At 40.0% G+C, this 15,461-nt stretch overlaps 1 long non-coding RNA gene across 1 annotated transcript; it reads right to left on the bottom strand.

The window, feature by feature from the left end:
• Positions 1-6,950: 6,950 nt before the first annotated feature.
• On the bottom strand, positions 6,951-13,227 carry LOC129337431 (uncharacterized). Its single transcript, XR_008597818.1, has 3 exons — positions 13,169-13,227; positions 10,924-11,040; positions 6,951-7,034 (listed from the first exon to the last, which is right to left on the bottom strand). It is a non-coding gene; the product is annotated as an uncharacterized LOC129337431 (long non-coding RNA).
• Between the last annotated feature and the right edge of the window lie 2,234 nt (positions 13,228-15,461).

The raw sequence follows: 15,461 nt of genomic DNA, 5'->3' as shown, positions 1-15,461 counted from the left end.
TACTTGAATTTGAGATTTATTGTTCCAGTGTGCAGCACAATACCCTCAAGGCTGACCAGCACAATTGCTTTCTTCTCTGGTTTCAATTTCAACTTGCTTACTCTTTCCCACTGGACCACAGCAGCAGGCACTGGCTCAGGACAGTTATAGTAGCACCAAATAATTTAGACAAAGTAATGTAGAGCTGGATGTCATCAGCATATTGCTGATACCCAACTCTAAAACCATAGATGATCTCTGTCAAAGGTTGTACATAAAAGTTGAACAGCATGGAAGATAAAAGTGAATCCTGTGGAACCTCACTGAACAAATCCCATGCTGATTACAATTAGTGTCCCAAAGCAACCCTCTGAGTCTGATCAATACAAAGTTATTTAAACCATTCAATTCCACCTCCTTCTCCTTCTAATCATCTCAATAGGATGGCATGGTCTGCAATATCAAAGGCTGCTAAAAAAAAACCCAATAACAACAACAACAAAGAAGTACAGCTCTCCTCTACATTCAAATGGAGATAATCAAATAAAGCCACCAATGTTGTTGCCATCCCATAATCAATCCTGACACCAGATTGAAAAAGGTCAAGAGCAGATGTGTCATCCAGTTCACTCAATTATTTTGCCCAGGTTAGAGATTGGAAGATAAGACACCTCTGTACTCTGTATTTATTGGTATTGACTTGGTTTTATTGTTTTAATGTAACTTGTACTTTTACTATTAGATGTTGTTATGACCTGCTCTGAGCATGTTTGTGGGGAGGGAGGGCTGTAAATGGAATAAATGAAATTAAATAATTGGCCACATCATTCTTCTCCAGTGATTTTATTTCTTAACTACTAGGTGGATAACTGCCTCTTTTAGTGACTGAAGAAAAACTCCTCACATCAGTGACTGATTTATAAAGGACATTAGTGATTCATAAAAGAAGCAGCAGTTAAGCTTAAAAAAGCAGTATAAAAATAAATCTAAAATTGATCTTTTTCTTTAAAAAACCAACAGCAAAAATAATTTAAAAGTATAATTAAATCTAGCAAGCGAAGGGAAGAAAGCAAGTTGAGTTGGCCTACTTTGGACTACCATGGTGCCATCTCAAGAAAATTTTTAATTTAATTTATTTTCATTTATGGTCTGCCTTTATCATTGGAATTCAAGGCAAATTCCAAATATGTCTTCAAAAGAATAAAAATTTTAAAAGCTTGCTCAATATACATGTATATTTTTCTGTTACATTGCTTTTACGTCATGTACATTTTCTTTTATTTTGTGTGAAATGCAATCGTTCGAACTAGGACTTTTGCAATATTTTTCTACTGTTATAGTAAAGATATATTTCTTTATTTACTTCATTTATATCCCACTTTTCTCCCCAATGGGGACCAAAGTGGCTTATATATTTCCCCTCTCCTCCAGTTCATCCTGACAACTACCCCTTGAGGTAGGTTAGGCTGAGAAAGAGTTACTGGCCCAAGGTCACCCAGCAAGCAAATTTTCATAGCAAAGTGAGGATTTGAATCTGGGTCTCCAAGATCTTAATCTAACACTCAAACCACTACACAAAAATACAGGAACATAAAACTGCTCTCTTGCTCTTGTGCTCCAGTGCTTGGTGTGATTGACAAATGTGTACTAAAAAAAAGGGCAAAATCCCTTCTTTGAAGTGCTCTGTTCCCTCCTGCAGACTCAGAGCTGAGAACTTCCATGGCAGCATTCTAGTGGGTTTACAATGTGGAAAACCATTATATGGCAAGGAGACAGTGAACTTTTACAGATCCCTGTGGATTCCCTCTATTTTTCCTCATTCATTCTATCCAAGGCGTAAGGCCTCAACTACCAAATTCCCCGCTAACTAGCCCCAGTTCTATAGTGTATGGTTAAAGATAATGCTGAAGCAATAAACAGACTGCCTGTGGGCTGTTGCTTGCTTGCAATTAGGTTGCAGCAACTTTTTAAAAGCTAGGTAAGTCTTAAGATCTTTGGATCTTGCTGCAAAATTGTTAGGTAATTGTTTTCCACGGCTGGCCTGCACATGCACAGTCCCATTGGGGACTGCACAGAAACCATGAAGATGAAAAATTAAATTAAAGCCCCCCACATGACTGCATGAGAATTGGTATAGGAGGCCACTTCTGGTAGCTCCTTCATCATATTCCCCAACCCCCACTATTAAGATAAAGCGTTGAGGGTTGGCCACCAGCATTTCAACGCCATTCCTTGCAAACCTCTCTTCCATTTTCCTCATGAATCCTATCCACTTGTATAAGGTTTCTACTGCTGCTTCTTTTCCCCACTTTACTCCTCTCCTCACAGGTCAGTAATGGGCTGCCCACCTCCCTGAAAAGAAATCAGTGAAGGAAATCAAGACTTAGGCAGAGCTGACTGCTCTCAAAATGATCATGGGTGCACAGGGCAGGCAATTATCAACAAAAACTGAACTGAAGGCATTTGTATGCAAACCCAACTTGCATTAATAGCAATGTTCAAGTTTCCCTATAGACAAGGATACTTTAGTCTCATTGATGTATAATAGTGTAATAGGGTAAAACAGAGAACGAACCATGTATGCTACTAGGTCTCTTAGTGGGAACATGGGATAAAAATGCACTAGTTAATTATTAAGCCAGATGATGTACACTATAAAAATAAAATTAAGCCCTGCTCACAGCCTTATGCTCTATATTACTATTATTTTATATGTGAGGCTACTTGCAAACAGTCACCTAATCATATAAATATCTGATCATTAACAGCACAGAAAAAAGACATATTATTTATTATTTTCACATCTATATTCCTCCCTTACAGTGAGAACAGGTTCTCAAGATGACTCATCATAACCAAATCCATATAAAGCAAAATGAACAAGCATAAAATATACATAATAATATGAATAAGCATTCTGGCCAATGTTGACGTTATAAACACATTACTAATGAACTGAAGCAAGAAACTTGCAGTATAATTCTAAGCAGTGACCCCTTCTAAATCTATTGAAGTCAATGTACTTTGAAGGGGGTAACCGTGCTTAGGATTGTATTGTTGGTGGTATAGTATTTCCTTCATACTCAACTGTGAACAGGCCTTCAATTACTGTGTTGAAGGTGCACATGTGTGATTATAAACAGCACCTCTCTTTTTCTCGATACAATCATGCCATCTCCCTCTCCCACTTGGAGCATGATCTAGTAAGCATAACAGGCATGGGGGGGGGGGAGGTGTCAAATGATATAAAAATAAATAATTTTCTGTACTTACCTGGCACTTTACTTATTTGTAACTGCAGGCCTGACATTGTTGGTTTCAATGGATGTAATGATGCTTCAGATCCAAGTTTCTCTGATAAGAAAGATTATTATGCCATAAATTTCACAAGCATTTGATATAGATGTCTCATGACATGAGCAGTTTCAGACAAATATACCACTGAACATCTTATTTATAGATTCACTGTGTTGTGGATAATTAAAATGCTTGGTAAGAGAACAGCATACATTCACAACAGTGACAGCCATTGTGACCAGAAAATACAAAGGCAACTATTCACACTCCTACTGTTTAATAATTAATTTTTCTGGTCACGGTGCCCCTCCTCCCTTTGGCATTTTCCTGCTAAAATCATCACATGAGGAAGGATGCTATTCTGTCAGTTACCTCCATGCCACCAGAGACCTCCCCCTAAAAACTAAGTTTCCAGAGAGTTAACAGTGGGGCAGGAGGGAGGGGTGTGTGCCTGCACAGAAGACCACTTGATGAACAGCAGTTACAGGTACATGCAACCCTGTTTTCATCTTTGTGGTTTTTGTGCAGTCCCACACTAGGAGAGTAGCAAGCTCACTTACTGAAGGAGGCAGGTGTGAAGTTCTCAAAGTAAGAGTCTACGGAGGACCACCTTCCCAACAGATGCTTAGTGTCTTGTTGTCATTCACCCAGAGCTGTTTCTAAAGAAGCAGGGAACTCTCTAAAATTGTCCCTGCCAAAGTACACAAAGGAATGCAGCAAAGAAAAAACAGTGCTCTGGTGGGGACAGCCATGCTATGTAAAGGACATTGAACAGCCATGCCTCTACCAACCCACAAAGGAAGGGTTGTATGAGAATGCTGCCAGGTCTCTATTGGAGCCTGAATGACTAATACAACTGATAGTGTTGTGCAGGGCTTTTTTTCTGGGAAAAGAGGTGGTGGAACTCAGTGGGTTGCCCTCGGAGAAAATGGTCACATGGCTGGTGGCCCTGCCCCCTGATCTCCAGACAGAGGGCAATCTAAACTCCCCTCTATCTGGAGATCAGGGGGCGGGGCCACCAGCCATGTGACCATTTTCGAGAGGTTCCGGAACTCCGTTCCACCACGTTCCTACTGAAAAAAAGCCCTGGTGTTGTGAGACATGAGGGCTGAAAGCCAATCCTTGGCAGGGAATACTGGCCCGGGCTCTGGACACATTAATACTGTGAAATTCTATAAATGGGAAGGCATAGGTTAGAACCCACAATGTCCTTGTTCCATAGGTGGAAGTGCTGCACACTAAAAACAAAGCACCATGGAGGTACACAAAGTTAACAAGGGGTTACACCTTTACTTGGAATGTCTTTGGAAATCCAATAAGGAAGAGTAAATTTTAGTGTTTTGAAGTCCCAAACATAATCAATAGCACAAGAAGCAGGATCCAAGTCCTGCTATAGCTGCAGTAGAGACTGTTACTCACTTAGAGATGCAAGACATGGTAGTCACTCAAGAAGCGGAAGTTGCCACTCAGAAAAAAACAGACTACTGCTATAGCACAGGAAAAGGAGGTGAACAAATCTTTCAAAGTTGTTGGTGTGAGTGAAAACATAGCAGATCCATGCCAGAATAATGAAAACAGACACATGCATGATGGGTTCAAAGAAAAGACAGACAATATGCACCAACGGTGAAGCTTGTGCTGCTAGTAGAGCAATCTATGCATCAAAAAACAGCCAGGAGATTACCTTGCCAACAGATTAGCAAGGGCATTCCCCAATGGCAAGGATCCCTGCCAGCAAAGGAGTAAATAAAAGGGAAGACCATGGACCATCACAGCATGTGGCATGACCAAATAGCCCATCCCTCCAATCAGAGTATCTAGGAGTTGGTATCAGTCAGTCACAGTTATCTGTACAAAAAATGTTTCTTGTGTGTCTGCTGCTTTTATTTAGCACTCACCACCATCTCTGCCTTTTTTCATTTGCTGTGCTTCATAGTAAGCTTGGAAATCTTTCATATTTGCTTCTAGTTTTGCAGCCAATGCCCTTCGTTTTGCTAGTTGCTCATCTGTAAGATGAAATATTTTAAGTAATGGCACTACATAAATTACGGAGCTCTAATTGTTTCCAGTGTTTCGGTTATTTTTAGATTAGATGAAACCACAAAGACATGCAACAAAACAGAAATTATCCTTGTCCAGACTTTCTAGAGAGTAAAAGCAGCAGAGAGTCTCAACTTACAAAATCAAAAAGAGTCCAGTAGCACCTTTAAGACTAACCAACTTTATTGTAGCATAAGCTTTCGAGAATCACAGTTCTCTGATTCTCGAAAGCTTATGCTACAATAAAGTTGGTTAGTCTTAAAGGTGCTACTGGACTCTTTTTGATTTTGCTACTACAGACTAACATGGCTAACTCCTCTGGATCAACTTACAAAAACCAGGAAATTAGTTATCTCGTACAATAAAAAATCTCAAATGCAGCATTATTCCTTATGGTGGGAAATTATCACGCCTTTATGAGATGCCACCAGTAATTTCTCTGTGCCTGTGTGTGCATGTGGGTACACACAGCACTGTAACAGATTCATCATTTTAAATATGAATCTGCATCAGTGACAGAAAAACAAAGGTGATAGATCATTTTTATCTGAATGGGTATAGATGGTAAGAAGTGAAATGCATAAAATTTTCATCTGTAGTGTGAGAAAAATGTTGTGAATTGTGATAGATTTATATCCATTTATTCTTTTGTGAAGGGACTGACCTGTTTGTTCAATATAGAGAGCTGAAGGGCACTGCTAACACTTGATGACATATATAATGTTGGAAAATGAGGCAGAGTTGGCATCTTGACTTACTGCAGGCCCTGGTCCACTCCAACAATACAAGCACTGGACCTAACAACACCAGCTATACCATCTCAGGATTATTCACTTGTTCATCCGACATTGAAAAACCAGTGGAAGAATATATTAATCTGCCAGGACATTCCATCGCTGACCTAAGAGTAGCTGTTCTCAAGCAGAAAAACGTCAGGCGCTCCTATTTGCAATACCCCTTCCACCCTCTGCCTGGACTATAAAGACTCCTACCCTTTTCCACTCTACATATCTGACAAAGCGAGCTTTGACTCTCAAAAACTCACACTCTGGAAATCTAGTTGGTCTTTAAGGTGCTACTGGACTCAAATCATGTTCTTCTATTACAGACCAACATGGCTACCCACCTGGAACTATGTGCACAGGTCCACCATGAAATTGTGCTACAAACTCTGCAAAGCATGTACACATGCTTAGGTTAAATATCAGTAGTCCATGCGGATACTGTGTTGGTGTGCTAACTAAGCAGCATAGCTACTTGCAGCAAAGCTGTACACGAAAGCTCTTTGCCTCGCCAGCATCACAATTAAATGGGTCCTGAGAAGAAGTGTCTGGAGAGAGAGACTGTATGGGAAGGTAAGATGCAGATTGGAAGAGGGGGCCTGCGCTCCTATTAACAGCAGTCCTAATACCGTCTTTGTACGTGATTGGAGTAGATATGTGATCTGCCACCACCATCATGCTTACTTTGATACTGTGATAAAACATTTGCTTGGATCCTGCAACCTGTCCGGGAAAAGTGCTAATGGTCATGGGTCTTCCCATTCTTCCATCCCTACAGCAGCCATTTCTGACTATGGGAAAGTTTATTCCTGGGGTTGCACATACCGTCAGGTCCATGTTTGTCAGTTATATCATCCTCTGATACTTGTAATGGAATTGACACAAGACACTGCTCCAAAGAACTCCTTTCTCTTACAGGCTTATTCAATTCTTTGTCTAAGAGAAAGAATATGAAATAATTGAAAACAGAAAACTTCTAAGAATTTCATTATTCCTATAAAAGAATAAGCAAAATGCCATTAGATGAATAACAATACTAGATGAATAACAATAAAAACAAATATTTAAAAGCAACTGATTTTCAGTCACCATCTTGGTTGTACAATTAAAGGTCAATCTGGAAGGAATTTCAAATCCCTGGCTTATGGTGTCCTCACACATAGTGATTTACTAGTTGTGCAAAGATCATGCAAATGTCTGCTTTGCCAGGTGGGAAAATTGTTATTTATCTATTTGGAAAAAAAATCCTATAAACCTGCCTTTTTCACAAAAATTGGGACTGAAGACAGGTAAAGTAGTAAAACAATCCATATTATCAAGAAATTGAAATCAAACAGCTAAAAAGAATACACAACAGATCAGCCAGCTTTGAGTCTAGAGAGATAAGGCAAGATATGAATATTTTCAATAAATAAGTAAGTTGGGTGGTTTCCTCACTGCTTCCAGCAAGCTATTCCACGACAGGGTCATCTACTGAGAGCACTGGGCTCATTCTAAGAGATGTGGTCCTCCAGTTGTATCGGTTCCAGATTATGAAGGGCTTTAAAGGAAAGTAATAACACCTTAAGCGGGACCCAGACAGACAAGCAGCTGACAGACAGTCCCAAACAGGTAGTAAAATGCTTCCAGCAGCTAGCCCTTGATAACAAACAGGCCATTGCAATTTGTACCAATTGAAGTTTAGTATTGGGGGATCGAAGTTACTGTAGCATGGATCAGCATGGCCAGATTAACTGTCTCCATGTAAAAAGAAATCTTTCAAATTATATGCAGCTGAAAAAAATGCTTTTTTATCTAATAGCAGTACTTCTGCTATAGAGTACTGCTATTAGAGTACCTTCTCTAATAGCAGTACTCTTAAGAGAGACTATCAAAGAAAGCAGCACCCTTTCTAACCCAGGGAGCACAACCTCTACTGGTCCCTGGAGGTTTATTTAATGAGATGTATACCTAGGTGTCATCAGAATATTGATGACACCCAGCTCCAAAGTAATGGACCATCTCATTAAAGAGATTCATGTAAATGTTAAATGGCATAAGAAACAAACCTGCAGTACTTCCTAAGCCAGACCTCACTCAGCTGGTACTTCATATTATGTCTATAGTTCATTAGAAAAAACTCAAATCACCTCCACCTTCAAACTCCAAATCACACTCTGGTCTCAACAGCGATCGTCTGTGTCAAAGGTAGCAGATAAATCAAGTAAAACTAGCAAAGACGCATTTCCCTTATCCATTTGTAAACTGAGACCACCCACTACCACTAGTGCGACCCAAATCTATGTCCCAAAACAAGGCCTGAAGTAGCAGGTGTGTCATCCAGGAAAGCCTGGGATTACTCTGCTACCCAACAGCTTTCCCCAAGAATGGCAAATTGCAGATGGACAGGACTTGTTTGTCTAATGAAGATTTTTTCATAATGCCCTTATTATCTTGCTTTTTTTTCGTGAATGCCTCAACTATGAAGGCATTCATGACCCTCCACAGAGAAATACTCACCAACTACTTAAACTATTTTAATAATCAAGAAGGGAAAGGATCCAGACTGCAGATAAATGGCCTTCACAACACCCACAACTCTGCCAACATCTTCAAGGAGACCAACCTGAAATTATTTATATAACCAGGACTAGATGGTGCTCCTAACATCACTATAATCTGACCTACTCATGAACTGAGATGGGCACAAACAGCAATATGAACAAAAAAAAAGCCACGAACAGCCCAAACTGCTGTTCATGAATAAGCTGTTCATGAGGCCCCATTCTAAACGAACAGGTGGTCACTGCAAGCCTCGTTCATTGCTATTTGTTGCTGTTCATCAAGCCAGACAGTCTGGCAACAGCAATCAATTTCCCTTGGCAACTTAGGCAGGAATTGTCTGGACTCTGTCTGAACTTCTGCAGTTGCCCTGGAAACCCCAATCTAAGTCCAATTTAGCTTGATAGGCAGGTCTTCCTTTCAAGTGTGGAGCTCCAAATTTGTTACAACAAGGGAATAAAGACCAGAGGGGGCTCCCAGCTCTGGCTTAGTTTGCAGACAGTGGAGAGGGAGAGAGTTGCTGTTGGCATTTTGAGAGAGCGAGTGCATTGGAGCTTGAATTTTCTTTGTGTGTGGTGGGATAGGGATCTACCCCTTCAAGTTCCAGGGCTGCTGCCAGGCTCTGGGCCAAGCTATTATTTATTATTGGTACCTTTCCTGCTGCCTGCTCAGGTAAGGTTTCTAGGAGTGATACGGTAAGGATCTACCTCTTCAAGTTCCAGGGCTGCTGCCAGGCTCTGGGGTCAAGCATTATTATTGGTACCTTTCCTGGTGCCTGCTCAGGTCAGATTTCTGGCAGTGGTGCAGTAGGGATCTTGACTTGGATGATGGCTGGAGGAGAGCCTGCTGGCCCCCACGAACAGCCAACCACGAACATGTTCATGAACAGGGCCATGTTTGTGGTTGTTCGTGAGTCCCTGTTCGTGGATGGCAATGAACAACGAACATCATGTTTGTGTGTGTGTTTTTTCTGTCCATGCCCATCTCTACTCATGAATCAGCATCCAGCATCTGCGAAATTTTCATCAGCAAAGAAAAGTACAAGTTAAAAACAGCTGAAACCCAGATATCTATCTTTCTGGAGTCATCAGCTGCCAAAACAGCCTGAACTGGATGTGATTCAACCAACATAATGGTAGTGGGCAAGTTTTCTTTCCCATGATCACTGCCACATCATGAGATAAATGGGATTTAGAGCATATATATTTGCTCCAACATTTCCCCCAATTATGTCTGCCTGCCAAAGCCTGATATTCCAGACCCCAGTTATGACAACAAACAGGGTCACTGCCAATTGCATCATTTCCATGAGCTGCAAAATAAACCTTTGAATGATCTTCTCACATAACAGAGCACAATGACTTATATCATTCTTTTCTTGTAACAGTGTACTCCTATGTATGACAAATTCTGTGTGTAAAGCAGTCCTAGTTTACCGGGTGGACTTGGGCAAGACAATGTCTCTCAGGCTAATCTATTTCACAGGGGTGTTATGAGGGTATAACTGCAATGGGAGACAGCTTCTTGGAGCTGCCTGGAGATAGAAAAGGGCTTACACTGCGTAACCCACCTTGAGCCTCAGTAAGAAAGACGAGCTATAACCAACTAAGTCAATCGATCAATCAATCAAATGATGAACCAGGCCAAAGACCATGGATCAAGAAATCCACAAAGTAGTGCCAGGGAAAGAGAGGAGGGATTTTTTCCCCTGAGAAATCCCTGGTTTGTTTTTAAAAGAAAAATATCAAATGTGGAAAAAATACATTAGGTTTTTTTAAAAAAACCAAATCATAATGATAGAAGCAGTATCTGCTTCTTTAAGAAAAGCCACTGAGATCCCACTTAATATCAGTGTGGGGAAGGGTGTAGAGAGACAAACTTTAAAAAGTAAAAGATAGGAGGACGGCAGAGAAAAACATAAAAAAAGGAAAGTTGAAGATGAGGGGGTATAGATAAAGGTGTACGGGGACAGAGGCTGCTAGGGGAAGAAACAGAGAAATGTAGATAGGTAGTTAGGAGAGAAGGAAGGAGCCAGGCTGCAGAGAAAAGGCAAGAGGAAGAAAGAGAATGGAGAAGTAAGATTCTCCCCTCCTGCTCCACAAGCCCTTGCCAGCCCCCCAATTGTACAATAAATTAATTACTAGAGCTTCATACACTAACAGATTTTACTGGGAAAATCATGTAAGCTTTTTTGTGCAGAAATAATTATCCACTTGTGTAGAACTATTGGAAAAATTTTTCAAAGAAATACAAAACATACAAGCAGAGAAAACACTGTACTTACCACTGCCAGCTCCGGGATGAATCATGCTTTTTTGTTCCAGATCTTTGATACTTTTTTGTAGATATGGAGACGAGGACAAACCTCTCCTTCTCCCAGGATGTTTTCCTTTGGCTTTGTCTTCAAAAACAAAAGTAAAGAATTATTGAAATGTTAACATTTGCCAGACGAGTCTCCACAGCAATACTCCTTCTAGGAACATAAGGCACCGTCACAGATTCATCCTGTATAACAAGGAAGTATGACTTTACCAGTGATATACATTGTGGCAAGTCACCATCTGAAAACAATTCTCTGAGGTTAGAAGAATACAAATTGATGAGAGAGCACAAGAATGATAGGTTTGAGGAGAGATAGCGCGATCCTAAAAAGAGTTGCTCTGGTCTAAACCCATTGATTTCAATGGAGTAACTCTGGAGTAACTCTGCTTAGGATTGCTCTGAAAGTGACTTCTTGTGAGGTAACTATTAACTGATAAACAGTTGTGATGGATGTGGGGTGGATTCTTCAGGTGAGAAAGCATCAGCGCAAGGGGATAGGCCAAGAGACGGAAGCTGATCGCTTCCAAGGAATTCCTAGATCATAATTTCTTTGAGTACCCTACCCATGCAGTGGATCTTCCCTATTTGTGGGGGAACAGTGTAGGAATTAAGATAGATAGAAGTGAAGAAAAATTATCAAATACGCTAAGACAACTAGTAATGTTAGACCTATCTTCCACAACCATCACTAAATAGGTATGGGGTCAAAACTGCAAAATTTGTGTTAAATAAATAATTAATGATGCAATTAAGGATGAAACTGTTACAAACCAGTACACTGCTCTTAAAGAGTTTGTTCTCATGTTCCTACTCATTCACTCACTCACTCACTCACTCACTCACACACACACACAGACACACACGCCCAAACTATCACCAACTTCCTATTAAAATAAAAAGGAAGTGCAATCTCAGTTAAAATGTGGTAACTACACTGTTATTTGACTACATGTATTAAAATCATAAGTCTTGGGAACTTCGCAAGCACTCAATAATTCCAGTATGATGCATTATCTTTTCAGTGTTTTCACAATGAAAGAGGGAAACAACAATCTGATCTGATTTAAAAAGCACCATGAATGCCTGGAATTTCATATAGTTAGGATATGCTTCAGAACCTTATGCACTCTCTACTTCTCCAAACAGCAAGAAGTTCTAGGAGCAAAATTGCCTGGCTTGGTTCCGTTTGGAGTAGACAGCACTGATACTTACGGTATTTTAGTAATACTTTATTTATAAATATACATGTATAACACAGGTGAAGTCAAAGACAGTAGAGGGGGAAATCCTGTACTGCCCACTCCCAGGTACTTCAACCAACTCATAGTAATGTCTGAGTGCTTGCTTCTTTCTGTGTTCCCATTCAAACTTTCTTTACACACACAAACAATCAAATATCTGTCTCCTCCCTTAAGGTGGGAGACCTTCTCCATGGTCTAATGGGAGCTTCTACGCTCAGTGGACCATCTTCTAATAAATAGAAGAGACGGATTGGAAAAAATCTCTGTGCTTGTTAACCAGAGTAGACAAACCTGCTGCTTTGCAACCACCATGAGTCACTGTGCCTTTTTCTTTGCAGGTACAGTTGTTTGAACCAAGGCTTGTACCTGGGATGTAAGTTTTATGGCAAAAGCCCAAAGGCTTCCAGCTTAGCTATCTGGAAGATCCAGTGCCCCAAATGTAACATCAAGAAGTGGTGAACAGGCAAAGTCACTTCATCATTTTGCTGAACTGGGCCCCTAAAGCACTCTTAAATTGAGAGCCAAGCTACAAGTGACACCTTACACAGGTTGGACACTTGTCAGCTTCCCTCAAGTTTTGATGGGAAATGTAGGCATCCTGGTTTTACAGCTTGGCTCTCCATTACAGCTGCAAGACCAGGATGCCTACATTTCCCATCAAAACTTGAGGGAAGCTGACAAGTGTCCAACCTGTGTCAGGTGTCACTTGTAGCTTGGCTCTGAGTTTCCCATGGGGAACTTGCAGCTGCCATATGACTGCAAATCCCTGTGGTGATCATGTGGCCAATTAACATGTAGTTTGGCTTTTAATTACAGTAAACTAGGAAAGAAAAATGAACAAAAAGGAGGTATACCAAAAGAAGCAGAATTTGATTAACAAAAATACTTGACAGGAACTGAATTCATTTTATCACTAAGAAAAACTAATAACTTTTATAAGCGGTATGCACTGCTGTTTGCATTTACCCTCAAGTCCAACAGTTGCCAATTCCTCTTTTGTAAGTGACAGTGGTCCTTCAAAAAATATATCCTGTCTATCCAATCCTCTTTTCTCTTTAAGTTGACACAATTTTCTCTCTAAAAAAAATAGATTTTAATACATTTAATGGATTAAAGTTTCTAAAGATTTTTCGGTTGACTAATGGGCATACATTTGGACAATAAATTACATTATATATAATGCCTTATAGCATACTCACTTATATCATCTAGCTGGACATCTGAAAGAACCCTTATTTGTTCTATTTCATCCAGTTTTGATTCTAGTCTTTTAATCTCAAACAGATAGTTTATGTTTCTCCCTAGAAATGTAAAAATAGTTATAGTCAACAACAGAAAACAATGTGTAAATGTTTCCTTTACAATTATAACCATAGCAAATAAATAATAATCAATCAGGAAAAAACCTGTTACTTGATGCTGTTAGACAGCATCCATGGAACCCCTAAACATTTCAGCTGGTCTAACATTAGACAGCATTTAGTACATGCAACATTATCCAATGAACCATTTTGAAGAGGATAGGCTGTTTCCAAAAAGGTGATTGGAAAAATATTAGCGGAAAGGGCAAAACAGCATTCAGCCTTTTCGTCAACAGACCCTCGCCCAATCCAAATCAGCTGTTTTCCTTGCAGGGTTCCATATGTGCCTTTGATGGCCACTATGCATCTGGAAACCTACAGACAGAAAAGGCACTGAGTAGATAATAATAATTGCACATATACCACTTGTCTAGACAGGTTAGTGCCCCAACCAGAACAGTGAACGAAGTCAGTATTATTATTATCCCCGCAATACAGCTGAGGAGCTGGAGCTGAGAGGAGTGGCTTACCCAAGGCCACCTGGAGACTTCATGGCAGTAGAGGGGTTTGAACCACTCCCCCATTTCGCCATTCTTGGTCACTACTCCAGAAGCAGCTTTTCCTCTTTAAAAAGGGTACTGAGATCATGTAACACGCATCTGCATGTGATGCCTAGTTTATTAGTGATGCTCTGATTATTATTAGTGATGCTCTGATTCACACAACGATCATTATGTACATATAAAGATCATTGTGTGAATCAGAGCATCACTAATAATTAACCTAACATACTCCCTGGTGGAGGGTGCCCTCAAGTCATAGCTGACTTATGGCGATCCCTGCTGGGGTTTTCATGGCAAGAGACTAACAGAGGTGGTTTGCTGTCGCTTGCCTCTGCAACCCTGGTCTTTATTTGAGGTCTCCCATCCAATTACTAACCAAGGCCAACCTTGCTTAGCTTTTGAGATCTGATCAGGCTCACCTGGGCTATCCATGGCTCACCTGGGCTATATATGAATATGAATATGAATATGAATATGAATATGAATATGAATATGAATATGAATGCATGCATGCATGCATGCATGCATGCATGCGCAAATAATGTTACATAATCTTAAAACTTTTCTACACTCACAATCAGAGCCTGTCATTTCACTTCCACGTAAATCAAGACTTGGTGCTTCATCTATAGCTTGAAGGAGTGCCTCAAGATTGGCAGTCAACAGCTTTCTTTGCTCAGTTAGCATCTGTTTTTTTTCCTCTGTATAAAAGATTAGTAGCTCCATGTTACTAATTCATTTTTTTAAAATTTTCCAAATTTAACACAAGAAATGATAAAACCGCACCGTACAAACAAGAAAGGGATTAAAACTAAGCCATAAAAGACATTATCAAAACCACTCTTGGCAAATTGTTAAAAACCCAAGAATTACAATAAACAAGCATTTAAACTTTGTTGCATTGGGGGAATTACTTCTTTGGCATTTAAAACATCTAAAATTGGTTTCCAGATTTCATCGTATTCAAATAAAGGGACTGCCATATGCAAGTTCCCAAAAAACGGATTTTGCATAATCCTACCCATCAAATATTGCTCCAAGATTTTCTTCTACTGCTGATAAATGTCATTCCTTGTCTGTCTCCAAAATGCTACTCCTAAGTCTATATCCTGATTCTTCTTGGAAATTCCCCAGAACAGAACAACTCTCTCTCAGCTAGCTATATAGTAACACTTCTATCTCTTACCTTTCTACCAAGTATGTTAGTTCCTGGATATAGCTTTCTTTACTTTTTAATTAGCTCAGGTGTTACTGATAAGCAATCACTCTACTAACAGGTTATGGATCTAGACATGCACATATTGATTAAAGGAAGAAAATCAACAGAGGCTCTTTAAGTGCCACCAGGGCAGGAGCAAGGCAAGAACAAAGGAACAAACACGGCAACTGCCTGTA

This window comes from Eublepharis macularius, chromosome 11 (genome assembly GCF_028583425.1).
Source record: "Eublepharis macularius isolate TG4126 chromosome 11, MPM_Emac_v1.0, whole genome shotgun sequence".
Lineage (NCBI taxonomy): Eukaryota > Metazoa > Chordata > Lepidosauria > Squamata > Eublepharidae > Eublepharis > Eublepharis macularius.
The sequence above is the reverse complement of the archived record's forward strand: the minus strand, read 5'-3'. Positions and strand labels throughout refer to the sequence as shown.